Raw genomic sequence first — 16,704 nt, 5'->3', positions numbered from 1 at the left:
TTGCCCTAGCCGCAGCAAAGAAGACAGGCCAGCAAAGCTATGGAAGGGATCTATGTTGACCTAAAGGAGCTCATGGAAGAAGTTTACGCAGCTATGGAGGAGGACTTAACAAGCCCTAGCCGCAGTTCTAAAGCAGCCCTAACACTGTCCTAAATTTGCCCTAACCGCAGGTCTGTTCAAGCCCTAGATGCAGGTATATTGAAGTGTCTTGGGTGCAAGAAAGGGCAACATATGATGCTACAAGAAGAGGCCAAGGCAGCGAGAGAGTTAAGGTCCAGTTCAAGGCTACCCGAGCTGCTGTTAGAGGACCCAGGAGCTGAGCTTGGAGGCCGAGTTGAAGAAGGTTAAACACAGCACTGTTTGGGGCAGTCAAAAGGTAAGGGAAGTCTGTTTTGAGTGGGTTGTAGGTGACAACGTGGGACCACTTCAAAACATGGACAGCGTGAAGAGGTTTTCGGTCAAATTTGTGCCCAGAACAATAGCACGTATGTGGAGGACTTTGGTGGATGGTTAAGGGTTGTTGCAGCATGACAAGATGCCGTAACCAGTCACAGTGTAACCAGCAATGAAAGCATACAATTGGGACAACAGTTATGGCATGGCACAGTTGATGGGACAGCAGCAATACAATTGGGACAGCAACTGTGTCATGGCACAATTGGATAGCAGTTGTGATGGGACAGTAGCAATAGCCAGTTGGGACAGCAGTACGATAAGAAAGATGCGTGGGCAGCATGTTACAATGACAATATCATAGTAGCAATGTTACAATGATGGCATGGGACAGCAATGTAACAATGGGACAGCAGCAAAGGCATGCTTACAATGAAACAACAGTATGGTAAGCCAGGTGCAGTAAGCACATGGTGACAAGCATGGTGCAGCAAGCACATGGGACAGTATGGCAAACATGGCGCAGCAATGGCACATCATGGTACATAATGCAGTACAACGATGGGTCCAGTAATGATGAATGAAGCATGATGAGATGCAGCATAGTGATGATGGGTGCAGCATGGTGCAGCACGGTGAGGTGCAGCATGATGACGAGGTGCAGCACAATGATAGGTGAAGGAGTCACCTTGAAGAATCAGCTGAAGCAGCATGTCTTCAACTGAGTTTAGCTATCTCATGTATCATCTTCTTAGAGATGATCTATGCTCTTATTTGGATAAGTCAAATTGTTGACTTCTGTTGCAAATGTACTATCTCTCTCTCTCTGCTGAACTATTGAAGAACATATAAGAAGAATTGATCAAGGGTTTCCCCACATTGGGGTTTGTCCCTGGCTAGCGCCACATCTTGTGTCCTCTTGTCTTGGCTTGTCTTCTGTGATCTATGTTAATGTTCTATCTTCAATTTACTTTAAATGTTGATGTGATTGCTAATTTGGAAAAGATATTGAGCTAACTATGAAAATTGAAATAAATTGCTCTAAGTATAAAACATACCTAAAATTAACAGTTTTTTGCTGGAGTAGTGGAACAGTGGAGAGTTTGAGCTAAGTAGTAGTCATCATGCCTCCAAAAGCCAACAAAACTGCATGGGCTCATTGTAATGTGATTGATGGCAAAATGATCTGCAAATATTGCCAAAAATCTATTGCAGGAGGGGGTATTAACAGGTTCAAGCAACACATGGCTGGGACAAGAGACCATGTAAAGCCATGTGGGGCACCAAATGAATTAATAGGGCAGATTAGGGCAAGATCCCTTCAAAATTTTGAGACAAGTCTCTGAACCAATAGAGAAGTTTGTTAATCACGCAGTTGCAAAGTTCAGGGGTCGAGGCTCAACCAACTAAGTTTGATCATGATGAGAACTTTCAAGTGATAATTTTGATCACTAATATGATAATATCATATATGTAGATCTGTAGCAGGTCAGCGGCCCCATAGTTTGTAGGCTTTGTTTTTGAACTCTAGAGGCCATTTAGAGCCTAATTTTTTTTTATATTTTGTTGTTGATATGTATTGCACTTGGTGCCATTTTGATATATTCACCTTTATATGGTATATATATGAGTAAACTTTGCATATTTCCTCTATTGGTTTGGAATCATAGTTTTAAATCTTAAAAATAGTTTTTTTCAATAAAAAATAATTATTTCATGTGCTTTTTTTAAACCGGTTCATTGAGATCTAACCAATCCCAGTTTGACCGACTTCAGTTTGAAACCCGGTTTATTAGGTGTATCGGTCTAGTCACCGGTTCCGATTTTTAAAACTATGTTTGTATCTAATTGGCACATTGGTATTCTATTGTTAATGTCAAAGAGTTGTTAATTGTGTTTAAAGATCATCATTATCTAATTGGCATTCTAGCATTGTTGAAAGAAGCATTGAAATTGCCTATTTATGGTCATTTCGTGAGCAATTGTCTATTAGTAATCTTGGCAAAAAAAATTGACGCCATCTATCTAGTTCATTGAGCACTTTTCTTTGGTGAATATTGTCATTGCATATTGTTAAGTACTTTATTGTTCTAAATTGAATATCATTCTAATTTGTCTCTAAGTACTTGAAACATTTTAAAAACTTCACCTTAAGAGTAATCACTTATATTTTGCACTTGCATTTTAGGACTAGTCCTGCACTAATTAATTTACCTCCAAGCATAAGCTTAGTTGATAGAAAGATAAGACCACCTTTCTCACCCAGCTTGCGAAGCCTATTGAAAAATGTAACTAGGTTCAGCCTTCATAATGACATATGTAATCATGATTTTATGTATTTGATGTAAAGAGAAGAATAAAATTATTATTGTTATTCTTGAGGCATGGGTTTTGTGCCCAAGGTTATTTGATTTATAGGTCAAGCATGCATTGAGAGTTTCTAGGACTTGTGATTGAGTCTACAAGTCATAAGAGTCATTGTCATGTATGGAAGACCCTTTTGGGCATGTTACATATTGTAAAGAAAATTTATTTTAGTCAAAATTAGAGTCAAAGACCCTCCAAGACCTTGTCAAACAAGAAACAACAAATCAGCCTTCAAGAAAAAATGAGCCAGCCTTATGAAGGGGCTATTCGACCTGCCAAAAAGACTATATTAGAGAGCTCAACTTCTTTTGGAGAATCATCAATTTAGCACACAAGAAGTTCGATCTAAAAGGAAAGAAAGACCTAGAAGGAGTGAAGAAGAGGAGAATCCAAGGAGGAGAAAAATCGAAGCAAAGAAGATTGTTTTTGGGCCAATTTCTCTCACACATGTGGACTGCAGCTAGGGTTTCTAAAGTGAAAAATTGTAGACCTCAAAAGAAGTTAAAACCTAGCATTAAAGGATCATTCTTGCAAGCTGAATTCATGAGAAGAAAAGTCCAAGCAAAGTGAAGGAGAGAAGCCTCTTAATTCTGCCCTAATCAACTCACACGTGCGAAGTAGCAGTCATTGCAGGAGGCCGAAATTACAGTCAAAGTTACAGGTTCGAAATCTTGGTCAAAGGAGAAGTGGATGTTGTTGGAAGGCACATTTGACTTGGGTTGACTTTGAGAGAAGGAAGTGCTTCAAGGAGAATTTTGACTTGGTCTTGGAGGAGTCTTGGTCAAGGGTCATAGGTCTTGGAATTCGTCAATTGAAGTTCTATAAGAAGAGGAGTTCTTGTGGGTTTTCCTCTCAAGAGAAGAGGTTTATGCCTTGCCTGATAGCCTATATCTTGTGTCCTTTTGTCTCATTGTTCTTTATTGTTCGGGCGTTGTTTGATGATAAGAACATTAATTATAATCAAGTGAAAGAATAAGCTAATTAAGTTACGTATAATTACATCACAAACAATTATCGAAAAAGAGAAATCACCTAACCTAGCTGCCCTAGATTTCTCAACAAAGCCTAGACCCTCTTTTGTGTTTAACATGGCGACCTTGCAGTCGTCAGAGCCACAGTCTCTGCAGTGCCGAAGGCATCGAATGGTTAGATTTCCTGGAGAGGTATCGTTAATATAGTCATTGTTATCTTTCCCTAGACTTCTCTCCACAACCTACTCTAGAGACTAGTTTCAAAATAGCTAAGGGAAAGGATTCATCTAGTTAGGCATCTTAACTTAAAATTAATCAAGATCCTACATTTCACGAAAGTTTTAGGTGTTGCATTTCATATAGGATAGTGAAGCATCCTAAGGCAACAACTATTCATTTGGTGGCTTGGTAGATAATTCATTTTAAGCAAGTAATTTGACTCCATTTAAGGCAATGCTCTTCCAAGATAATCTAATTAAATCACTAAACTTGCTAAATTAACCAAGTTGCTAGGTCATTCAGTTGTGTCCCCGGGACTTGTTGGTCGTTGACGGGTCTTTCATTTTCACATTTCATAGGGATTACCCCCCATAGCCTGCTGTTAGGAGACAGCTAGAATGAAGAGAGTGGGGATCAGAGTGACAGCCCCCGCCTTAAGCGTTGCCGCATCTTTCCTATACAACTTGGGCTACAACAGGTGAAATATGCATAAGAGAAATTCATTTATGGAAATCTCCATACCTGGAAAATTAAATTACAGCTATAATTAATACATTTAGACTTGGTGGAGTTGAAACAAACCCTTAACAATCGGATCAATTAATTCAGTGGACATAGAAGGATGACAAGGCTAAGTCTATGATCACACAGTGTATGTCAGATACGCAACTCCATCATTTATAGCTAATAGTTACAAAGAGATTTGGGATGAGATAAATAAGTTTCTTGGTTTGAAAGCACAAAATGCCAAATTTATATTCAGAAAATAATTTTAGGGATTAAAAATGGCTTATGGCAAATTATGTCCAGCCACATAAATACCTTGAAAACACTTGTCAGGAGTTGGTTGAAAGTGGCATCAAGATCGAGGATGATGATTCTAAAGCAATGTTATTAAACAATTTGCCATCAAACTGTAACAACATCGTGTTCACACTAAGCCAAATCACCTCACAATCTTTAGAAGCCATGATCTCAACCCTCGTGTTTGAAGAAAAGCAAGTGGATGAAGAGGAGGTTGGTGAGAATGCTATTTCCAATAAAGGCAACGGAACAAAAACACATAATAAAGGTAGATGCAGCAGCAATAAAAGTAAAAATATTTAATGCTTCGGGACCGGCCACTATAGTACCGGTAGTACAAAATCCAATGTGGTAATGAACTGGAGGATAACATAAAACAGAAAGAAGGTTGCAATATAGAACGAGATTTAAATTTCAGACAAAAAAGATTCAAACAACAAACAGGCTGATGAATATCATGATGATGTCCAATCAGATTCTACCTTCAAAGAGAGATGATTATGGCTGACTAAGGGGAGAGACTGCCAAGGGGAATCAGACGGAAGCCTACCTTCAAAGATAGAGTTATGCTAGTCAGATAGAGCACCAGGAAAAGTCCCACAACTAGAGCTACCTCACATTTCTGAAGACAACAAAAATGTGATACAAGTTTGTAATCATGTTTTAGTTGTTCAATCTAGTAATTTTCAGGAGTACTGTTTTATAAAATGTAGTATTTTGTGTTAAGGGGAGATGTTAAGATAAATAATAATTGTGAATCAATAATACGGATTAGGAGTCCTAATATAAAAGGCAGCTTGTAATAAAGGTCACATCTGTTACGTGACCAGTTAGATTAATATTAGTTGCTAGTATTGGAAGTAGTTAGGTATTATTAGGTAGACAAACCACCCAGATCAGAATTAATCCTCCATTAAAAAATAATATATTTCCTAATTTATCTCTCTCGTGTATCTGTGCTTGTCTAACAAACTTAAATAGCTGATTATCAAACTAATGCTTACATACAGTTGAGAAAATTTCACAAATACCTCTGGTTCCACCTTCCTTTTTGCTGTCAAATCAGCCTTATTTCCAGCAAGTGTCATCACCATGTTTGGATTGCCTGCATCCAAGATCATCAGCTAAAACCAGAGTAGAGATAGTTACAAGTAGAATTAAAATTACTTGTTTACCTCATTGCAGATATAAAACCAAAGTGATGTTGCCTTATTAAAGTGATATAGGACCCATTTCTTGGGAACTAGGTATAAATTATAATACGTTTAGCACCTCCGTTATGGCTACAAAGTCATGTTTGCCACATAGCCTGGATCTAACAGCTTAGGAACTTTGTCAATAGACTCACGAACTACAAGGCTAAGTCAATTGAATAGAACTTAAGCATGGATCATGAAAAGCAAAGTGTAAGCACTTGCAATACTGGACAGCTTGGCAGAAGATTTCAGCAATTATGGACAGAATCCATGTTCTACCACAACTCCACCAATTAACTGACTATAGTGTACAAACCAAAAACCAAGTCGAGATCCAAATCCAGACTAATACAAAAGTTTCACAGAGAAATATTTCACCACTACTAGCACTTGCAATCTCATATGAGATTCTGCCCTACTGTCACAACTCAATGTGAGAGTAAATTGATTGATGAAATGTGGAGAACAGAAATAGTTACCCTGTCTTTGAAGTTCCTGCACCCATTTCTTTGCACGATTAAATGAATCCTGCACACATAAACCCTTAGAATCAGAACTGGACATTACATAATAAATTTTAAGGCTCATGCCTTGGATCTTGGCAATCTTGGCATGATATATATTGACAGAAAAATATTTTTCACAGTAGAATTTAAATGGATTTAATTTGAGATATGAATAGAATACAGAAGTATATTTTTGTGCTTTAAGACTTGATTGAAGCGCCTGATAGAATTTTAAATTTTAATTTATCCAGTATAGCAAATGTTAGCACCTGAAAGTGGATTACTTTCTATGGAAGTAAAACTTGGCTACAAAATTATATTCTTAATGAATGTGAATTAATCAATCAAATTAATGACAACAACCAAAATTTCATTTATCGTTGTTATGGTGCTTTTGTTATGCTGTTAAATCTACTTACAATGATAATGATTCACATAGGAGTCTTAGGACTGCGTTGAAGTTTGAACATTCAAAAAAATTGAAATAATTAGTATAGATCCATCTTAAATCCAAAGCTATTATGTGTTAAGAGGGAGCAACATACTTTAGGTGCAAATCTCAATGTTTTTCATCCACAAAGACTAACTGACCTCGTTGACGGTTATTCTTCTCAGTGCTTTATAAAACCAGATTTAAAATGGATCTATGATACTTTTTTTCATGCCCATTGACTTTATTATTTCATTCATGTCCACGCTTTTTTTCCAGAGAAATATAGTCCTTTGCCCACCCAGGTATTAAACGTTCCAAGTGAGAATGCAGGTACCTTGCCAGCCTCATGGACAACAACAATAAATGGTAACTACCAATGGAGATACTGACTAGTAACCCCAACAGTCTAGATGGGATTTGAAACTAAGAGATCCGTGAATTTTTGCAAAAAATGCATTTCCCAATCGAGCTAAGCCTTGGAGTTGCATATATTCTTTTTATTAATGTAGCCTACTGACTAGTAACCCCAACAGACTCGATGGGATTTGATATTAAGAGCTCCATTAAATTTTGCGGAAAAAAGAGAAAAAAAAAATCAAGAAGCATTTACCAACCCAGCTAACCCTTTCAGGTTGCGTACACTGTTTTTTTTATTAATGTATTTTTTAAACAAAAATCTGTTAAATAATTCCGTCAAAAAAATTGCCTTCAGTGTCAATAGTTCAATTATTCTTCAGTATAGGTAAAGCACTTAAAGAATTTTAGTGTGAATATTGTAACATATTACTTGTCATATAAATTATCCTATATAATTCAGGACATTGGTATGTACCAATTAGCCCTTTTTAGTAAGATGATTTTGTTAGTAGTAATCCATCCTCCAAGGTAATATAAATCATCTGGTTGTCGTTATCCATTCGCATGTTACTCTCATTTGATGCCCCGTGGATTGTCACAAAGAGCATCAAATGTCTAGAAGTAAATCCATGAAATGGAATGAAATTGAACAGAATCCAGATACTCCAAGGGAACTAACAGTGCCACAAAAAGCTACTTTTGTCTGCTTGTATCCTCTCCATACAAACAGAAGCATGCAAAACCAGGTCAGTTCATTAGTCAGGGACTCATGGCAATATATAAAACTGAATTCACAAAGGCAGGACAACAAAAGACTAGTGCTCAACCAATTCCAATCAAATCATTAAATTAATTTTTAAATAGACCTCTTACCATTTCAAAGGCACCTATGCCTAGCATAGAATCAGGAAGGGTACTACACCAATCCAACCAATAATTCATATAATCAATCATACCGTTGATATATGGGGAGACTACAGGGACTGGTTGCTCAAGACAAAATTATATTTGATGAAAACAACAATCAAAAATAGGTATTTTCCATAGTTTTTAATATCTATTAAAAAATTCAACAAACACTATGACAGTTGGTGATATTATGAATGTTGACTACAACTATAAATTAAGATTTAACTATAGAAGGTAAACATCTTCCTCCTGATCATGTATTTAGCTTTCCTCAATCATAACTTCACTTACAGGTTTAACTTTTCAAGCCAGTATCAGTCGAAATGCTTGAAATATTGTCTTTACTAGAAACTATTTTAAACTACAACAACAGTTATTTCTCAATCAGCATAGTAAAAAACTGCATCGCTGGGTCAGTGAAAACAAGGTGCTGTTACGGCCCTCAACTAGGTTCAAGCCTCCCGAGCAACACGATGCCCCTCGAAACATAGACATAAGGATCAAGATTCAAAACTGTATCGACATAAGCTTACAATAGGAAATTATAATTTGTAAAGTAGGAAATAAACCAATGTGTCATTCGCTCCAGTCAAATTATTGATTTTGAAAATCTTTAAAGGGCATGTAAGTTCACAGTATGTTTTAGATTAAGAAACATATACCAAAGTTCTAAAACAGAGATATAAAACTTACAAACAGAAAAATTTAAGTACCAATTTGAACGACAATGCATTGCTTACCAAACTTGTGACATCATAGACAACTATAGCTGCTGCTGCACCACGGTAATACATGGGAGCCAAGCTATGATATCTTTCCTGCCCTGCAGTGTCCTATATCTCAAACTTGATCGTAGTCTCATTCAAAGCTAAAGTCTGAGAGAAGAACGCTGCTCCTATGGTCGATTCCTGAAACAATAACATGCCTATATAAGCTTCGAAATTAATTTTTATATGCATTTGAAAAAGAAAAAATAGTGCACAGTCGATAAACGCATACTATCTATGCAATACCTGATATTCAAAAAATTGGCCTCTGACAAACCGCAAAACCATGCTAGACTTACCAGCTCCCATATCACCAAGAAGCACCTGCCATATTACACAATTTGGTTGTTTAGTCTATCCCATAAAAATTTAAAATAGAATAATGTACGTTTGTAAGCAAACTTCAAAGTTAAATGCATCCCAATTCCCCTTTGCCATGCACATCCACCCATGCTGTTGGATTCATGTATGTACAAGACAGATATGATGGGGGTTAAACACTTGACCAAGTGATTGCATTGAACATCATTTTTAACCAAGAAACCCATAACCAAGTTGCTTATTTTAGTCCTGTGCACATTCATCAAAACTTTGGCTTAGACAAGACAGACAACACCAAATTGCTGTCATATCATAAAAAAGGGTGGTCTTTCATAGGGTAGATATTTTAGCATAAATAGAATATCAGCCTATTTCTCTGTCACCTCAAGCAGAGAAAAAGACAAGATACAAAACCATACAGGTTTCAGAAATGGCACTTTCAAGTTTCAACATTTTAAGAAGGAAAAGGACATCTATATATAAATATCTTAGTAGGAAGGAAACTGTTTTATATACGTAGCGTGCATATAGATGTATGGGTAGGAATTCTCATATTTTCACTTTTCTTAACTCTTCTTTATTTATTAATAATCATTTCTTTTATTTTAGTTGGTCAGTGGGGGTCCATCAACGATTGGTTTATAAAAAAGAATTAAAAACAATGGCGCATTTCCATGCATCAATCTCGCACAAAACTTCTGGGAAGCCTTTCCGAAAAGTTTCCAGAAACGACACGTCTGGGCACTATTTCCCATAAGTTTCCTAAGAGTTTCTGCACAGGAAAAAACTTCTCTGGAGAAACAAACCGCAAGTTATAAGTTTCAGTTATGTAGACCTATTGCACAAAGCCATCTTCCTATTTTTAAATCCCCAAAACGCATAAGATGAACAATACTACTATTCACAAAGCCAAGATTGAAAAAAAGATGATCCAGATAGAACTCTAGTTACTCTCTTGAAGTTGGGAGGTAGTTCGATGGGGTGTTGGTCTATCTGCCACTATGGTGATGTGCGGTTAGAGAGCTTGTCCGCCATCTCCAAACTAATCTCAAGGATATCATTGACCTCCCAAGGGGAACATTGAGGGGAGATACAATGTGTCACCACCCTATGGTTTGGAATACTTTCAAGATCCCTCTATCTCTTACTGCCCCAGTCCAATGAGGCAACATGAAAATATGAGATGATCCTCATAATAATCTCATGGCAGGGCAAGGCATACAAGAACTGGGATCTATGGCTAAGTATCTCCCGGGTGAAAGAGGGCTAGGCATCTTTGGTGACAATACTGAAAGAAAGTAGAAAGGAGCTCCCTAAGTCCCTATAGGTGCAGTGGTATCGCCCTCTGATTTCATAGTATAAGGGGCACCTGAAAATGAGGTGCATCTCTATCTTTGACTCCTGAAGGTGGCAAACCTAGCAAATCCTATTTGGCCAAGGAATATGGTGAGCGGTGTCCACCCAAAGTTTATAAGAGCCAACTTGAAGCTAGCTTAGACAGATCCTAAGTGAATGCATCCAGTGTCTATAAATGTATGTGGGACAAACAACAATGCCATTCTGCAACTCCAAGATGTGCTCTAGATAGAAAGCCATCTTTGAGCCTAGGTCCTCTCGAGGTGAGGTCTAAGTAACTTAGATATACAATCTATAGTTGTCTTCTCCGATGGCTTGATTCAACTTCTGTCTAGTAGGTAAAGATGGCCTGATGCATCTAGGGAGACTTTTTAGGGAGAAGGGGCCCAGAGGAGGTGGCCATCGACTGAAAAAGTCTGAAAGGCCACTGGTAGCATTATTTTGTAGTGAAGCAAATTGACAATGTATTGCAACTTGATGTATCACCCAGGGTTGCAAGGGAGCGAACCCCCCCCCCCCCCCCCCTCACGAAACCGCTCTCAATTCGCACTTCTGAAATCGTTCTCAAAGGGGGAGCGATTTTAGGAGCGCACTCCCTTTAAAAAAAATGCTACCTAGTCTTTTTTGCAAAACAAATTTTGCAGTAACATTCCAAATGCAATTTTTTTCAAAGAAACAAATAATTTTTGAGTGGCCTAATGATCAAGCCTGTGGCCGTAGTATTGATATGTGATTCATGGTAATGTTAAATTGTTAAAGTAACATTACCATGAAATGACTCAGGATGTTTGAGAGTGGTTCTGACCTCATTGGATTTCATATGGAGAAAGTAGAATTTTAGATCTCATTCAAAATCCAGCAGACTTATCAGTTTTTCAGGATTTCAGGATTGGGGGGGTTGCAATGTTTCCATTGAATTGTCATGTATTGAGGTATGGAACTCGTATTTAATTAAGAGCACCAATCCCTCTATGCACCTTGATGTTAGTGACATTGGTTGTCGAACTCCTCTATCATGACCCTACTAAAAATGTACCCATCACTCGAACAAAATCTTGACTTGACATGCTATGTTTTTTCTATCTTATGTTAATTCTTAGAGGGTGATATTAATGACAAAAATACCTCTGGATATTAATGCTTAGAGGGTGATATTAATGACAAAGATCCTTATTTTCTAACAAGACTAAAAAATTAGACATTTCTTGTGGCGGCAAAAGGCCCAAGCATTAGCAATAGATAATACATTTACTTGTCTTTTCTAGTTTCTAATAGTTTTTGTAACTGTTGACTCTTTCATATTTATTTTGATATTTTTTGTAAAAAGTATATGATAATTTAAGTTTGAAGTTGGCAATTATAACTCATTAGTAATGAATTATGAATATGATGCTTCGTGAAAGTTGAAAGTTGTTTCATTTCATTTCATGTTAGATATTATTTGTTGTAATGGTCACACTTAGCTTACAAGTACAACTTTGGTGATCAATGATGATAAATGTTATATATTGAATTTTGAAAGCTTGAAACTTTAAGATTGACGAATCAAGAGACTCAATATGTTGGATGTTACTATGTTACTAACTTGTGGACGTGGTTGATGAAGATTATAACTTCTAAATGATTGTTGTTATATGGTTCAATCTATATTTTTTATGCTTTTTATATCTAATTCATCATTCTACATGCTTTTGTTGACATATATTCATCAAAATATAAAATAATAAATATTAAATATATATATATAAAATCGCTCCCAAACCGGGAGCTTCTGAAAATGTCGCTCCGGCTCCCAAGTAACCTTGGTATCACCACAGTATTAAGAAGGCACTGAGAATCATAATGTTTAATAAAAAAAATGTATGTGAAACCAATCCACAGATAAGATCTCATCGCCAAATGGGGCTTTGGTTCTGTCACTGATGAGGTCATCATCCAATATAGTTCCCTTCATGTTGTGGTCTACCCCACCTGAATGGCAAGAATCTCAAACGGATGAGGTTCGGTGCAAATCCCCAAGTGAATTGGGTAAAATAGTTACCCCCAATGTTACTTGGGAGCGGGAGCGGAAGCGGGGAGCGGGAGCGGAAGCGGGAGCGGGAGCGACCATTTTCAGAAGCTCCCGGTTTGGGAGCGAATCCCGGAGCGATTTTTAAAAATATATATATTTTTTATATTTTTTAATTTTTGATACATATATGTCAACAAAAACATGTAGAATGATGAATTAGATATAAAAAACATAAAAAAGCATAGATTGAACCATATAACAACAATCATCTAGAAGTTATAATCTTCATCAACCACGTCCGCAAGTTAGTAACATAGTAACATACAACATATTGAGTCTCATGATTCATCAATCTTAAAGTTTCAAGCTTTCAAAATTCAATATATAACATTTATCATCATTGATCACCAAAGTTGTACTTGTAAGCTAAGTGTAACCATTACAACAAATAATATCTAACATGAAATGAAATGTTATAAAATGAAACGAAATGAAACAACTTTCAACTTTCATGAAGCATCATATTCATAATTCATTACTAATGAGTTATAATTGCCAACTTCAAACTTAAATTGTCATATATTGTTTAAAAAAATATCATAATAAATATGAAAGAGTCAATAGTTATAAAAGCTACTAGGAACTAGAAAAGAGAAGTAAATCTATTATCTATTTCTTATGCTTGGGCCTCTTGCCACCATGAGAAATGTCTAATTTTTTAGTCTTGTTGCAAAATCAGGATCTTTGTCATTAATATCACCCTCCAAGCATTAATATCCAGAGGTATCTTTGTCATTACCTTTGTATCTGTATAGGGCTCTTTGTCATTAATATCACCCTCTAAGCATTAACATAAGATAGAAAAAGCATAGCATGTCAAGTCAAGATTTTGTTTGAGTGATGCGTACATTTTTAGAAGGGTCATGATAGAGGAGTTCGACAACCAATGTCACTAACATCAAGGTACATAGAGGGATTGGTACTCTTGATTAAATATGAGTTCCATACCCTAATACATGACAAAATTCAATGGAAACATTGCAATCCCCCAATCCTGAAATCCTGAAAAACTGATAAGTCTGCTGGATTTTGAATGAAATCTAAAATTCTACTTTCTCCATATGAAATCCAATGAGGACGAAACCACTCTCAAACATCCTGAGTCATTTCATGGTAATGTTAAAAATTTAAGTAAAAGGATGAAAATGAAAATTAAAGAAAATGTCACTTTTACTTTAAGAATTTAACATTACCATGAATAGCATATCAATACTAGGGCCTAGACTTGATCATTAAGTTGCCCCACTCAAAAACTATTTGTTTCTTTCAAAAAAAATTGCATTTCAAACATTACTACAAAAAAAAAAAATGCAAAAAAGGAAAAACGCTCCCGAAAAGGCAGGGAGCGAAAAAAATTTTAGGGAGCGCGCTCCCGAAATCGCTCCCTTTTCGGGAGCGATTTTGGGAGCGCGCTCCCGATCCGCTCCCAAGTCGCTCCCGCCCGGAGCGCGGATCGGGAGCGGGAGCGAGGGGGGGGGGGGCGCTCCCCCGCAACACTGGAACTTACCCCAGACCTGGCAACTAAGCTAAAGGAAGTCTGCAATATGCAGCGCAGCCCTTGGCATTGGGGTGTGTTTCTCAAAACACATCCAACAAAAAAACAAAAAATAGGAAATCGCCAGCAAGTATAATTAACATTTAGTCACTAGCATTAGGCAGATCTAAGACAATGAATGGCAAATTATAAATGGTCAAACCATATGAACATGTCACTAATGCCTAAACACTAAACAGAAAACAAAAATGCCTTGTAGGATGGAAGAATAGTTTCAACACACCACCCAAACTATACATGGCAAATAGTGAAATGGTTCAAGCTGATTTTGTATTTGGCTACAGCCCTTGTGTACAGACACCAAAACTTCCCTTTGTGAACGATCTATGGCTATAGAGTTCCATAAGATAGACCATCTTAAACGATAAACACAGGCAGCCTGGGAATCAGAGCCAAATGATCACTGGTGACTGCCATATGTAAAGCTAAATACTATTGGGTCAAGCATGGAAAAAAAAATTGTAATCCACTACAAGTATTTAGGGTTGAGAGTCCAGCATAGGTAGACGTTTGACAACGCGGCAATTTGAAAAGGGAATTGTAAATAATAATAACTCATAAGAAGAATTGAGACCCAGCTTCAAACATTACCAAGTTAATTAATGAAATTGCATAAAGATTGGACCTGAAGGATATGAAAAATCCCAACAACATTGAATGCATATGATTCCCTTAAAGTGCCTTGAAAATTGCAAATCATTTCAAAAATTATTTTAGGGGAATTAGCTGAAGATTGCCTCGAGATTCAACGCAACCTAGATCGTTTTAATGGAAAACAGCCATTTGCCTCGGAATTCAAGGCAACCTAGATCGCTTTAATGGAAAAGCAGCCATTTGGCTCAGAATTCAAGGCAATCTAGATGATTTTAATGGAAAAACAACCGTGTGCCTCAAGATTCAAGGCAAAATAGATCGTTTTGAACCGTTAATGTAGGATATTCTGCATTTTGTTGGCCGATTCCAAAATGATCAATATGTTAGATCTGGTTAATCTATTGGACTCAATCAACTATTGATATTTCAAGTTTCAGGATGCAAGTCCATGAATAATATTCAAGAGTTAAAGTCCGCCCATTAAGTTTTGATTCACTGGTAAGATCAACGAAGTATTAAGTCATCCAGCAGAGTTCCATTCTCGCCGTGGTCTACCCCGTTTAAAAAGAGATTGAGATGGAGGATAAATACCAGAAAATTGTCATCTGCCCCATTCAAATGATATAGTTTACAATGGATGACGCCTGTTATAAATCCGAGCAATTGTGGCAGAATAAATATCCATCAAATCTGGAATCTACCCCCAATATGTTTCTTACAGGTTCAGCTGATATAGTTTACAGATGGATAACGCCTGTTATAAATCCGGGCAATTGTGGCAGAATAAATACGCATCAAAACTGGAATCTACCCCCAATATGTTTCTCACAGGCAAACATATAAATACCCTTGAACCTGGCAATCTGACCCAATGTATTTCTCAAATAAATGAAAAAGGCTTACCAGCTTCGCCGACATATTGTTGGCGCCCATGGCATCTGCTGAAATAACTCCCTGAGAAATTCTTCGCAGGAATCAATCCCCGATCGCTGCTGAAATAACTCCCTGAGAAATTCTTCGCATGAATCAATCCCCGATCGCTGAAACCTGTAGAATCAGACACAGAAAATTCCGATAAAAGGATTATCTATCCAGTGCGCGTTAAGACACGAGGGTTCTCCGACAGTGGCGTGCACAAGTCCCTAGAATGAACGAAAATCTGATCGATTGAACTTACACGGTGAACCAATGAAGGGCGTGAAGAGGCTAGATATTCTTTTCTTCTGTTTACCGCCTCGTGTCGGCCATTCGTGGCGTACCGTCTAAGAACACCGGCAGAGGGGGTTTCGAGGTTCGAACCTAGGACAATTATCCCATAAGATTCGCACAATGAAATGCGCTGGTTAATTTGAAGGAATTGATCATGTTTTGTGCCTCTCTATCTATAATTTGAAAATAAAGAAGTCAATGGATTATGGTGGGCTGCACAGGATGGTGGCTTGTGACGTACTGGAAGGTAGTTGGAGGATGACCAATTTGTTACCGAGTTCAATTTCTTGTTAATTTAGATAGGGTATTATTTGTCTCTTCTATAAAATACAAATTAATAAATTGACTGAGTTAAATATATTTTTATATATAATATTTATTAAATTATATTATATAATTGTCTATTAAGTCTGGAATAGATAGATTGATAGGGTGCTCTGTTAAAACATTTTTTGATGTGAAGTCTCCATTTCAATTCTCCTCTTTATCAAAATGATATATTATGACATAATGAAAATGAGTCTGGCCAAGCTTACCAAAAAAAATTATATAATTAAAAATGAGTCTGGCCAAGCTTACCAAAAAAAATTATATAATTAAAAATAATAATAATAGAACTTCAAAAAATATTGAAAATATTATATTTGATGTTAAAGACAAATTTTGTATAAGAGAT

General features: G+C 36.8%; 1 pseudogene across 1 annotated transcript in view; it reads right to left on the bottom strand.

Moving 5' to 3' along the window:
- LOC149194045 (ras-related protein RHN1-like) overlaps positions 1 to 15,990 on the bottom strand; it is a 65,076-nt pseudogene extending 49,086 nt beyond the window's left edge. Inside the window, exons 1-5 of the transcript XR_016254493.1 lie at positions 15,723 to 15,990; positions 9,169 to 9,246; positions 8,896 to 9,063; positions 6,430 to 6,478; positions 5,786 to 5,859 (exon numbers count right to left, since the gene is read on the bottom strand). The product of XR_016254493.1 is annotated as a ras-related protein RHN1-like (transcript). The remainder of the gene's footprint in view (positions 1 to 5,785; positions 5,860 to 6,429; positions 6,479 to 8,895; positions 9,064 to 9,168; positions 9,247 to 15,722) is intronic.
- Positions 15,991 to 16,704: the final 714 nt, after the last annotated feature.

Source organism: Pinus tabuliformis, chromosome 2_2, assembly GCF_031772625.1.
Source record: "Pinus tabuliformis cultivar Carrire ecotype Pingquan chromosome 2_2, CPIR1, whole genome shotgun sequence".
NCBI classification, from domain to species: domain Eukaryota; kingdom Viridiplantae; phylum Streptophyta; class Pinopsida; order Pinales; family Pinaceae; genus Pinus; species Pinus tabuliformis.
The sequence above is the reverse complement of the archived record's forward strand: the minus strand, read 5'-3'. Positions and strand labels throughout refer to the sequence as shown.